The sequence below is a fragment of the Nilaparvata lugens genome, chromosome 5 (assembly GCF_014356525.2).
Source record: "Nilaparvata lugens isolate BPH chromosome 5, ASM1435652v1, whole genome shotgun sequence".
NCBI classification, from domain to species: Eukaryota; Metazoa; Arthropoda; class Insecta; order Hemiptera; family Delphacidae; genus Nilaparvata; species Nilaparvata lugens.
In genome coordinates this window covers 72618522-72630941 of record NC_052508.1, presented here as the reverse complement: position 1 = coordinate 72630941, position 12420 = coordinate 72618522, and the positions used below count along the sequence as shown (strand labels likewise).

Sequence of the window (12420 nt, the reverse complement as noted above, 5' to 3'; positions counted from 1 at the left end):
AGGATATCTATGTTCCAAATGTCAAGCCGATTTTTTGAGTCTCTTTAGTTCGTGATATGATTAATAAACATTTTTTACGTTTTAGCATAGAGGAAAGATATCATAAGAAGATATCCCATGGTATAAGTCATTTACGTTCCAAATTTCAAGCCAAACTTTTTGAGTTCACTCTTTAGTTCGTGATATGATTAATAAACATTTTTTACGTTCTACCATAGAGGAAAGATAGCATAAAAAGATATTTCATGGTGTAGGAGGACATTTATATTCCAAATTTCGATAGGACTTTTGTCATCTCAAGCCGACTATTGTCTATCATTACTTAGTTATCGAGGTGAGATTATAAACGGCACAATATGAGAGACTACCAGCGTAACATACAACTTTCGTTAGAATATCGAGATACCACTTACAGTTTTTACACTATTATCAATTATTCATTTTACTTTTATCGAGAAATTAGAAGTTCAACGGAATAAATCAACGGGTACATCATATAGAGGTTTTGATACTGCAATAAATAACTGATAAAAATTAAACTTATCGAGATATTAGGAAAGCATTGAAAATCTGTAGAATGAATGAAAGAGCTACGGAGAATCGGCATCAATGGAGGGAGCATGTTCAAAGAATGTCAGCTGAAAGAATACCATTTGAAGTATATAATTATCAGCCAGTAGGCAAAAGAGATGTTGGCAGACCACGCAAGCGGTGGCAATAATAGGATTTTTTATGTTTATTTGAATAATTGACTAGATGTGAGTCGGAACAGGTTAAAGCCTAATCCTTGTTTGTAAGAAGAAGAAGAAGATTAAACTTATCGATGTATTTCAAAATTGAATAGACTTAGAACGTTGTCAAAAATCCACTTTAATTAGAATTTCAAAATCTTGCTACCTACTCAATCAACTAGTAATAGAAATGGTATATTATTTATGACATATTCAGTTTTTTTGATTATCATACAGTGCAACTTCTATCTAGGAATTAGTTGTTTTTTTCATCCTCTCATGGAGTTCAAAGGGTTAAATCAACGGTTATTATATGGCGATTTTGATACTGCAATAAATAACTGAGAAAATTAAACTTATCCATGAATTTCAAAATCTTGCTACTCAATCAACTAGTAGTAAAAACGATAAATCATTCACCTAACTTAACATCAATAGTATTACTTGAGAGTAAGTGACAGTAGCGTAGTGCAATTAATTTATGTTTTCAAGATGTTGAATCTATGAATGCAATAAAACCAATAAATAAAAATTTGATAATCTTTCTTAGACACTAGGCTGAGAATCTTTGCAAAATCTGGCTTTATCAGATGTTATCTTAAAAGCCTCACGCCTATCCTAGTAATCAAAACAAAAATATATTGTTGATAATATAATAATCTATATTATTATAATAATAAAAAATAATATATTGTTGATAATACTTGATCAATCAATTTGATTTGATTTTGATTTGAATCCGCCGTATTGAACTCTCTTGGACTCTTGGACAGGAGAATCTTTTGTCCTTTATAAGGACTAAAAGAATATTTTTGTGTTACACTACACAGTAATTAATTGCAGTTTTAGCATGATTAATAGATCATTAATAGATCAATGATATTCATGAAGTAGCCCATATTTAATAATAATTGAGGCTGTGATTGGAATAAGTCATACAAGTATATTTTATGATTATATGTAGACCTACAAGCTTTATCGGTAGTTTTATAATTTTTTTTACTAACAGCTAAATATACAACAATACTCTCCTCAATCAATTTTTTTTAGAAACTCACCTCAATTTTGTGGGTATATCTCAATCGAATTTAGAACTCGAGAAGATCTTTAAAGCTGGGTTTACACCAAAGTTATAAACAAAATGTTAATAACATAATCCTTATGAGATTAACATAATCTCAATACAGAGATTATGTGTATCTCAGATACAATAACATAATCCTTTATTAGATTGAACGGAACTTGACAAACACATATGTTCATCATGTGTATGATAAGATATGTTCAATCTAATAGAATCTATAAGGATTAAGTTATTAACATTTTGTTATTAACTTTGGTGTAAACGCAGCAGCTTTAATATAACCAAAAATTAATTTCCAATGATGGAATATAGTGGGTACTTTCAATCTATTAAAATACACAAAGATCAATAATAATTATTATCCAATCCAGAGATGTTTTTGCGAGCGAAATCTTATTTTGAGTTACATCGAAGATCACATTTTCTTCTCAAAAATTCATTAATTACAACGGGAATGGTAAAATTCCATTGCTTAGTTTTTTATTTTTGAACTTCTAAATAATAGAAACTATTAAAAATAAAATTAATTATTAATAAAATTAAATTAATTATTAAATTATTAAATAATAATTAAATAGAAACTATTCCTCCCATTCAATCCATTATTAGAGTTTATCTTCGTACTGTATAGCATTCTACATTAAAACTCTGTACTGTGATAAAATGTTTGGTAAGGACTAGCCTACTCATGTTTATCTAGAAATTAATAATTAATCAAAGTAACCTTTTTCAATTTATCTGGAAATTATAGAAAGTACCTTTTTCAAAACTATTTTATTACTCTCGACATGTTTCGTTTATGAATGCCATTTTCGATGAGTGAATCATATAATTAAATAAAATATAAATCATATTATTCTCATAAACAAGAATTGCCCCGAGAATCTATTCATTGATTAGTTAAACCTCTAGTTAGTAAAAGTTGGCGGCTACCTTAATGAAGATAAATATCTGTAATAATGTGCTGTTTCTCTGAAAAAGCATCTAATAACATTCAAGAACTGAAACCTTCAACAGTTACCCATTTTCTTTCTACATTTCACTCATTCGAGTAAAAATGAAACCTAATGAAACTTGAAGTAAATTATATTCGTCGTGTAAATTGCGTTAATTTCAAACCGTTTGTGTTCAGTTGCACACTTCTAGTCTTCAGTTTTTTGTTTAGAAACGCAAGATGAAGCTGGAAGAATTCGTATACAATTATTGTACTCACACACATCTATAAACTCTGAAGATTACGCGGCTAATTAGTTGAGACAGGCAAGGAGACTACCTGGAGTTGTTGATTAAGCACTTAGAATTTACGGGGAAGGATTAAACCAAACTTGAAAATAATTATCAACGTAGTTGAAGCTTAAAAAATTACTCGGCTTGACTTACTAGCGTTCTCAAAACTACTGCCAACTTATTACACCGTCAAAAAAAGCTATCGACCATTATGATTATCGGTAGACTCCACGCAACCACCGTGATAAATCCATGTTTTGTAAACAGTTATAACTCATCGACACACACATAAATCTGTAAACTTTCCATTGTAACACTAGTCGTTTAGATTTCCTCCGATTTTCTACCGACGAAAATAATCAAGGCCTTCCTGATCGTCACTCAAAATTCGATATTGTAATTTTCAGGTGAAATTGTTATATATTAACGGGCCACGACTGTCTTGTCTATTTTTTCCCGGCGGGAAGCTAAAGGGCATTACTCCACCTCCACCCCCAGCAGCATAATCACGACCTGTTCCTCACGAAATCCATAGCTTACAGGCAAAGTAATTACAAGAATATTCCTGAACGATCTCTCAAAGTAATTAATCGATATTTTACTGTTTCACATTCCATGATCAGATTTCCAACGTGTCAATATGCCGGCCAGGGCGAGCTTTGAATGTCGGGGGATCGTGGAGTGGAGAGTGCCTTCTTTCCCTCAATGTGTAACCGGATCTAATGATTTATTATTTTCTTCCAAACTGCCGGAAAATATCTAGAAAAAGTAATAGATAATCGCAGTATATTCTGTGGATCTGCAATGTGTGGCCCTGTTAGCGGAGAGGGATGTCTGATTGATTGATTGATTGAGTACTTTATTTATGTATATTACAATATATACTGGCTTTTACACTTATATACAATAGCTTACAATACAGCAAAATTATAGATGAATTTTGAATTTACATAATATAGACTAAGAAAATGATTTCTGAACTGCATATGATATGGAAAAAGCAATATTGGTAATAGCTATAGATAATATTGTTATGCATCTACATAAATTGGCGGAGCTTTGGACATATCAATGTCAATTCTTTGGAAAGAATATTCAAAATATCCTTCCCACTAACTCTCTACCAAATCTGTTGATAATAAATTATTTCTCTTGAATTTCATGAGACTTTGAAGACATGCAGAAATTGCCAATTTTTGTTTCCAAGACAGATGTTTGTGAGAATTGCATGTCTGTTAAGAATATGAAATAATGATTTATCATTTTCACTCGAATTGCCGGAAAATTCCGAGAATAAAATATTAGACATTTTTGGTAGTTCTGCAATGTATTGCCCTGTTAGCGAAAGGAATGCCTCTTAAGAATATATGAAATATAATAGTAAAAGCATTCCAGTATTCGATCCGAAAATTTTTCCACCCCAATTTTCCTCACATCTTTATTTGTCTGTGATGAAGATTGCTAAGCTCAATCGTTGCACACATCTTTGAATATGAAATCTACGAATATAAGAGAATAGAATAAATTTGTAAATAAAGAAAGTGACATCTCGACCCTCTCGATATTTATAGAGTCGGCCACATAACAGGAGACATTCTTGAATTTCATGAGACTTTGGAGACATGCAGAAATTGCCAATTTTTGTTTCCATGACAGATGTTTGTGAGTATCCAATAATCACTCAGTACTACTGGAATTCAGGGATTAAATTACAATTTTCGGAAAAATACTTTCATATTTAGAGAGTAGAATCATAGAGAAACAATAGCTTGAGTAGATATCCCATGGTATAGGGCGTTTATGTCGCAACTTCTATTGTTATCTCAAGCCGATAGTCCACGTAGTTCTTTCTCAAAAAAGGTGTGTGACGTTGGTAGTCTCTCATATTGTGTATTTTCATACACTCTCACCCGGCCAAAACAGTAAAAATCTACAATAATCGATAGTAATCGACTTGAGATAACAGTAAAAGTTGCGACATAAACGCCCTATACCATGGGATATCTACTCAAGCTATTGTTTCTCTCTGGTAGAATTCCTCCAGTTGAATTAAATTTTCTTACACCAATTTTTGTATGTTTACATTTATATTATATGGGAACTATTATTATAACTATTTAATCTTGATGTTCAAATTGAGTCGAAATATGAAGTCCTTGCTGGGGAGTTGAAGTCAATTCACGCATTTCATATTAAAGTTTCTAATGTCTCAATCAATTCACACTTTTTGGTTATAAACTGAGTTTACTGTAGTCTACATAACATTCATGCTTACAAACAGTGCTCGGGTTTGTATCCCTTTTTAATAAAGTGGTTCAACATTAATTTTGATCTCAATATATTAAAAACTAGATGACTGTGTATTGTCAAAAAGGATGTTGTCTGATTATGAGAGAGTTTTGATGTTGGTAATCTCAAAAATTTGCATTTGACAGTCTACAATGAATGGAGTTCTGATAGTGTGTAGGCCTGAGAATGTATTTTCTATCAATCACTCTATCAATGTATCACAATACATACAACTCCAGGCAAACTCAGAACAAAGTTTGGACTAGCTATTGAGATAGAGCTATTAGAATAGCTGTTTGTCTATAGAAAACTCGGACCAATTTTCCCTCCTTAGTATTCACTATCCCTGTCACTTCCTGAAGAAGCACCAAACTGGTCCACTAAAATATCCCTAATCGGATGTAACAAATCAGTTGTACAACTTAGCAAAACATTAATATATCTTGTTCAAAGATGTATCCGTTCTTTTAGATTAATTTCATTAGGCAACCAAGTCGTTTAGCGTGCATAAAATTATGAGAGCGCATGCTCAAGTCATCAGATTAGGATCACACGTTTTATATTACTTTTATAAAAAGTGTTCTCCGCTTAAGGAAGCTTTTGTTTGGTCGTTCAATCAGATATTCGGCTTACAAGCTGGCATCGCTCTTAATGGCCTATTCTTACGTAAACTTAACCCAACAAACTCCCTTCTGATCCCGTCTCTATTCCCAATGTTGCATTCTTTTGAATTGCCGCGTGTTTCTACTGATCCTACTAATTAATCTCGGCTATGTTCGTGGGATTCTCCTCGCTCATCCCATTTATTTGCTATTTGTGAGAAGGACTCTTGTATTCCACACAGAATTACTTCGCTCTCTACTCATATATCGCCATTTTGGGTTTTGCGAATTGTGTTCTTAAAACCAAATTACCACAGAATTTCACAATCCTCTTTACAATTTTAGTGGAGTTTGCGCTGTGCCAGATCGAAAACGAAATTTCAAACTGAGTTATTTTGGTTTGTGAATATTGTGTTCTTATTGCTGTAATTATTGCTTTCTATCATATATTTGCGAATTGTGTTCTTAAAACCAAATTACCACAGAATTCCACAATCCTCTTTACAATTTTAGTGGAGTTTGGGCTGTGCCAGATCGAAAACAAAATTTTCAAACTCAGTTATTTTGGTTTGTGAATATTGTGTTCTTAGAACCAAAATACTTCAGAAATTCACAATACCTATAAGATAATGGATTAACAAATGTACAAAACATAACTGAATAGCAAAAAAGGTGCGACTCTTCAGTATTAATTTTAATTTGCACATAATCTCGCATTCTATATAGTATGATGAATAGCTTCAACGCTTTCAACTTCATGAACACAAAATTATACCTGAACAAACACAGTAAATCGTTGTAGCCACTTTTACTAACCACATAGAGAAATAATCAGCATAATATTATATTCCTAATTGAATATTAATTAATTCAAAGGTTCGTTAAAAGGTCTCATGAATATAAAGTATAAGTTGGCTGTGGAGATCGTATGGGAACTTGATAGGTTTTTCTAGAATCAACCAAGCGTGACGCACACATCACGAATAAAACAAGGAATCACCTTCAGGTTACGGGTGTAATAAAGCCAGTGCAAATAGCAAACCTACCGCAAATGCTGTGTATATTCAATAGCATGATGATTTGTAAAGGGGTATGTTTGTCTGAATGCTGAAGATTGTTTCAATGTTGTATATTGTTGAAATTACAATATTCTCATTTTTTACAATCGATCTTTTCGCCCACGATTATAATTCATTCATTTATTCGTGGACAGAATCACAAATCATATAAATATGATAAGAAAGGAACAACAGGCTTGGCCCAAATCTATTCCATTCCCAAATTTTGATAAATTAATTAAATGTCCAAAAAATAGGTTATGTTTCCACTGTAAAACGTTCAAGTTCAATTCTCGTCCAAAAATATATACAAGCTAAACATTTTGAATTTATAGAAATTAAAACACCTAAATGAAATGTTACTGATATTGATGTGACATCCACGTTATACTCCTAAGGTCTGGTAAACTGATCATTTGACTACTATTTCATGAATTAAAAAATTTTAAAAATTTCATGAACTCAAAAATTTTAGAATTAATGGTGATTTGAGTGTGATATTTTTTTATTCTGATTTCAACCGTCATAATTTAAAAATCTTAGTTATCGTTGTTTTTGAGTGAAAATGAGTTAAATTTTAGTAAAGTGAAATCATAATCTTATTTGGACTTTTAAAATATTATCTAAATTTGGGTGAGAAATAGTACAAGGAATATTCTTAGTTTTTCTCTCCCAATCAGTGTTTCTTTGTGAAAAATCTGGTGTGGCGCACTCACACAACTTTCCTTGCCGTTATAAAAATTGATCACCTGACGCTAGTGTTCCCGCGCATCTCAAGTCTACTATTCAAAGATTTGAGCCAGCTGGTGACAGGGCAATAACGCTGGAGACACACATGAGGTCTGCTATCTCTTCATAGTGAATAATTTAATAGAATCAACAATAATTAGCAATTGAATAATCACCTTTTCCCGAATTTAAAGCTTATTTTCAATTTAGGTGAAAATGTTACTGAACATTAATTGTAGAGATTTTCATGCTCAATCTACTCCACTTGATTTTTTTTGTTTCAATTGTATCTGAAGCCTGATAATTGGGAATCTATCTGCATTGATGGGGCGAAGCTTCTGAAATTTTTACAGATATGGGACTTGTGGCAGTTGTTAGAGCTTATCGACTACTATTTTAGGTATGAATTTGATCAAAATCGTTGGAGCCGTTTCCGAGAAAATCACAAAAAACCCTGTTTTTGACAACATTTTCGCCATTTTAGCCGCCATCTTGAATTGTATTTGATCGAAATTGTTCGTGGCGGATCCTTATAGTGGAAGGACCTTAAGTTTCAAATTTCAAGTCATTCCGTTAATTGGGAGATGATATATCGTGTACACAGACGCACATACACTCATACACACACACATACAGACCAATACCCAAAAACCACTTTTTCGGACTCAGGGGACCTTGAAACGTATAGAAATTTAGAAATTGGGGTACCTTAATTTTTCCGGAAAGCAATACTTTCCTTACCTATGGTAATAGGGCAAGGAAAGTAAAAATATAAATAAATAGATAAATTATATTTTTTCTGAGAAAACTAACTAGAATATTGATGATGATTATTAATATTATTGACTGTACCCTGGCTCCCAGACAGGCAATTGGAAACATATCCGGTATAAATTGAAGTCGGAGTATATTAGCTAGAGTCGGACATCGTTAGTGGAACATTAGCACTAGCCTAAGAGTAATAAACACAGCTCCTCCACATCTGCTTTGACCTCTGTCATTTCCAAATTGATGAATATCCACCCTCATCTTTGTGTGTCGGTGGCCCCAAATGCACTTTCAAGGTCATCCCTGGGTTTGGGGTAGTCATCCATCTACCCTAGGCTGCTTTCTGCAATGCTTGCCTCCATAATGAACAGTCTCTCTCGCTCGCACCCTCACAATTCCTATGTTTCCATCTCTCTCTTTCTCACCCACTTTCCATGATTCTCTCTCGATACATGAGTCTCTCTCGCTCCCACCCTCACAATTCCCATTTTTCCTTCTCGCTCTTTCTCACCCACTTTCAATAATAATAATATCTTGAAAAGTAAGTCTCTCTCGCTCCCACCCTCACAATTCCCATATTACCATCTCTCTCTTTCTCACTCACTTTCAATAATTCTCTCTCAAAAAGTAAGTCTCTCTCGCTTCCACCCTCACAATTCCCATTTTTCCTTCTCGCTCTTTCTCACTCACTTTTTATAATTCTCTCTCGAAATGTAAGTCTCTCTCGCTTCCACCCTCACAATTTCCATGTTTCCTTCTCGCTCTTTCTCACTCACTTTTTATAATTCTCTCTCGAAATGTAAGTCTCTCTCGCTTCCACCCTCACAATTTCTATATTTTCATCTCTCTCACCAACTTTCCATGATTCTCTCTCGAAATGTAAGTCTCTCTCGCTCCCACCCCCACAATTCCCATATATCCATCTCTCTCTTTCTTACCCACTTTCATAATTCTCTCTCGATACGTGAGTATCTCGCTCCCACCCTCACAATTTACATATTTCCATCTCTCTCTTTCCCACCTACTCAACATAATTTAGTCCCCTTCTCTTTCACACACTGTCTCTCTCTCTTCCACCCTCACAATTCCCATTTTTCCTTCTCACTCTTTCTCACTCACTTTTCATAATTCTCTCTCGAAATGTTAGTCTCTCCCACTCCCACCCTCATAATTCCCATGATTCCTTCTCTTTCCAACTCACCTACTCTCCATAATTCACTCACCATCTCTCTCACTCACTGTCTTTCTCGCTTCCACTCTAACAATCTCAATATTTCCATCTCTCTCTTTCTCACCCACTTCCCATAATTTGGTCCCCTTCTCTCTCACTCACTGTCTCTCTCGCTTCCACTCTAACAATCTCAATATTTCCATCTCTCTCTTCCTCATCTACTCTCCATAATTATGTCCCTACTCTCTCACTCTCCTCCACACCACCCACACTTATCCCTCTCTCACATCATCTCTCCTTGTCGATGTTGTTTTGGCAGAAAATCCTGCTTCTCTAGATACATCGGTCCAACCACAGATGTATATATTCAAACATATATATTCACCTTATCTATGTCCAAAACCAACTCACCCTGTCGAGCTATAGATATCTCCTTTGTGCTACCTAAATATTCAGTATAAATCTATGTAAAAACAGCTCATGCACTTGATATATCTATGTCCATAACTCCATCTGTCCATCTATAGATTATATTCCTTTGTGTACCCTTAATATATCTATTTATAAACAGCTCATTCACGTTATATCTACATCCACAACTAACCATGTCCAGCTATAGATATATTCCTTTGTGCTCCCCAAATATTCAGTATATATCTATGTATATAAACACCTCATCCACCTTATATCTATGTCTACAACTCACCCTGTACAGCTATAGATATATTTCTTTGTGAAACCAAAGAAATATATATGTTCAGAATCCACCCTGACTAGGCCAACTGAGTCGACCTTTTCTAGCATAAATTATGATAATAGATGCAGACAAACGTTCCGCAGTCTGATTTTGTATTAAGCCACCCTCGCTCACGCATAAATTTTTTATGTGCCACAGAAAAGCATAAATACTCTTATTGAATCAATAGCGATTTTTTGCAGCATTATTGGACTATTCTCTGCAACAATACAGTTTTTTGAGCTATTCCTGAGCTAGCATTATAGGGCTTAGTCTAAGATCATTTCACACCGCCGTAGCTTAGCTTAAAATACTTGGTTGTGGATAAATCATTGGTTGTGGATGTAGATATAACGTAGATGAGCTGTTTATAAATAGATATATTTAGGGTACACAAAGGAATATAATCTAAAGATGGACTGATGGAGTTATGGACATAGATATATCAAGTGCATGAGCTGTTTATACATAGATTTATACTGGATATTTAGGTAGCACAAAGGAGATATCTATAGCTCAACAGGATGAGTTGGTTTTGGACGTAGATATGGTGAATATATATGTTTGAATATATACATCTATGGTTGGACCGATGTATGTATAAAAACAGGATTTTCTGCCAAAATACGTTATTTGAAAGACGTAGGCAACGTATCTCCCAATCTACGCGACGCCGGTTTGAGCTACCGCCGTAGCTTAGCTTGAAATACGTATTTCAGAGACGTAGGCAACGTATCTCCTAATATTAATCTACGCTATGACGGTTTGAAATGGGCAGATTTTGATTAAAAGTAGGGAATATCTCGGCTACGTCTTTCAAAAGACGCATTTCAAGCTATATGCTACCGCGATGTGAAAGCCGTGTTTTAATTATTAGCGTAAATATAATATTATAATATAATCTGCGTGAATTAGATTATAAGATTATAAAGCGTAAATTAGTTTATATGAGACTAGCAGGTAACCCGTGCTCCGCAAGGGTCTGAGAAAAAACTTGACCTACTGAAATCTTGAAGAATTTAAAATAGGCTCATAACCATCCTCTGTAAATTAAGAATCTATATGCAAAATTTCAAGATAATCAGTCCATTAGTTCAGACGTGATGATGCATCATTCGTGAATTTCCTATTCCGTATCTCTGTAAGCCAATTGTTTCCTTTATTATATTATAGTAGGATATCGGGGCACCGAGCTTCGCTCGTTATTTATTTATTGATAAAGAGAACTGAATTCTTTGAATGATTGGGGAAGGACTAACAAGCACAGCCAAAAACTGTTTCTTCCCAGAATTTTGATTTATACACTATAAGTATTCCAAAAAGTAGGTTATGCTCCATAGACTTGAATTCAGGACAAATTTTCAGTCCAAATATTTGTAAACATGAAAGTTCTAATTTAGATTGTTTACAAACCAAATTGAATAACAAAATAACACTCACTAATCACTTAGAACTGTAAAATAATGATTAACTTTGAATATTATGATAAACCATCTCATGTCAACAAATCAGATTATTTTTATCGAGTCAATTAAAATTTCCAGAATAGACTAATTGATTACACAGCTGATCTCCCACACAGGTACACGCATCTTCTGTTATCGACAGACGACTAAATTAATTATCATCTGTTTTTCCAAGGATGAATTATCCTTTTCATGTCCTTTAGCGAGTTTCCCCAGGGATGAGACCTAGTGCAATTGATTTTTTTTATTTATTTATTTATTCAATCATTCAGAACTACACAACGTTCAGAAGAGTACCACAGGCTTACGCCCAAAACGGTTCCAATTCTAATTTATACAACAGTCCAAATGTAGCTAGGTTATGAGTGTCACTCATTCTCCCATTACACACGCAATTTACAATTCAAAACACACAGAAATTATTTTTAAATTGAAAATACTTCAAAATTGAATTAAATCAATCACAATTAATTAGAAAATTCCAAACTTTGAAAAAACTATAAAATTTTGAGACCGAAAAGACAAACACACTATTTAGAACTGAACCTATCATGTACCT

At 33.7% G+C, this 12420-nt stretch overlaps 1 protein-coding gene across 1 annotated transcript in view; it reads left to right on the top strand.

The window, feature by feature from the left end:
* The window catches only part of LOC120351664, a 119824-nt gene that overhangs the window by 1863 nt on the left and 105541 nt on the right, over positions 1–12420 (top strand). The window lies entirely within an intron of this gene.